Below are 1,833 nucleotides of genomic sequence, written 5' to 3' on the forward strand. Positions count from 1 at the left end.
AGGGAAATGGGGGAGAGGGGGGAGGGTATGGGGGACTTTTGGGATAGCATTGGAAATGTAATTGAGGAAAATATGTAATAAAATATATTAAAAAAAAGAAAATATCTAATAAAAATAAATAAACAAAGTGCTTATAAATATCTCCTCAGTGGATAAGCAGGGCTCAGGACACATGAAGAGCAAAGTGCTTTGTTTTTTGTGAGTGATTTTTTTTTAGATCAATTGAAGCATAGGTGAGAGGTTATTCATAGGTGGGTGGATGACTCAGAGGCCGCTGCATCATCCTGACAAGTGATGGAAGGACAAAAGCTGCATCTCTGGAATTCTCTGAATGACTTGTAGGCAGCAGGCCAGCTTTGCCACTCACTATTTCCCTCCCTCCTTTCCTTGTTCTTTCTTGTTTTCCCAACAGTTACTGCATATCTGCATACATAATCTTGGAGAGGCATTGTTAATGTTGTAACTTTCAGGAACTTTGTGAACCTCATAAGTTTCATTCAGTTTCTGGGACTTACTTGTTTCTCTTGCATCCTAAGTCATCGTCTTCTCTCAAGGAGAGAATATTTTCATTTGGAAGGAATGTCTGCACAATGCCATTTATACCAAAGTAACACCTAGGATAATTAAATTACATAATATTTATGTTTAATAAAAGAAAATAAAATTTAAGCAATAGAAATAAAGGGTTGACAGAAAATAGCTGTCCAATAGAAATACTGTGTGAGATACATAGTAAGGTTCATTTTAAAGTAATTACAGTTATAAAAAGGGAAAAGGTAGACTGTGTTGATAATATAATTTATATCAGAAAATATGTCTAAAACATTATTGCTTTGTGTTGTTGTTGTTGTTGTTAGTTTTCCCATACAGCCTAGGGTAGCCTAGAACTCATTACATGCCTCAAACTGGCCTCAAATTTTTGGCAATCTTCATGCCTCCCATGTGCTGAGATTACAAATGTGAGCCACCATACATGACTTCTTATTGCTCCATTTGTCAGAAGTGGGATAAGACACAAAGGGCTAGAAATCAAGCAGTGGATAATAAGACTGAGTAAATTCAAGTGACACTTGAAAACAAAAACTTGGCAGACTTTAATGATTGATTGGACAGGGAATGGGAGAGATACAAGTGACATTAAACCAAACAACTGCTTATAGTAAGCAACAGTTAAGGGTTGGTACCATCCACAGAGGCAGGCAATGGTTTACTCTAAAAGCTATTGGCTGGAGACTAAATCAAGGACAGGCAGGGTAACAAATAGTAAGTTCCCTTTCCCAAGGCAAGTTTCAGATAGACTGAACCCACAATAGAGTTGAATGACTGAGAAATATCTAAAGAACTGTTTAACATCCTTAGTCATCAGGGAAATGCAAATCAAAACAACCCTCAGATTCTCCCCTTCACACCAGTCAGAATGGCTAAAATTAAAAACTCAGGTGACAACAGGTGCTGGCAAGGATGTGGAGGAAGAGGATCACCATTGTTGGTAAGATTGCATACTGGTACAACCACTCTGGAAATCAGTCTGGCAGTTCCTCAGAAAATTGGACATAAAATGGACCTGAGGACTCAGCTATACCACTCCTAGGTATATACCCAAAAGATGCTCCAACATATAACAAGGACACATGCTCCACTATGCAAATAGTAGCATTATTTATATAGCCAGAAGCTAGAAAGAACTCAGATGTCCTTCAACAGAGGAATGGATACAGAAAATGTGGTACATTTACATAATGGAGTACTACTCAGCTACTACAAACAATAAATTCATGAAATTTGCAGGCAAATGGATGGAACTAGAAAATATCATCCTGAGTGAGGTAACCC

Source organism: Mus caroli, chromosome 16 (assembly GCF_900094665.2).
Source record: "Mus caroli chromosome 16, CAROLI_EIJ_v1.1, whole genome shotgun sequence".
In the NCBI taxonomy this organism is placed as follows: Eukaryota; Metazoa; Chordata; class Mammalia; order Rodentia; family Muridae; genus Mus; species Mus caroli.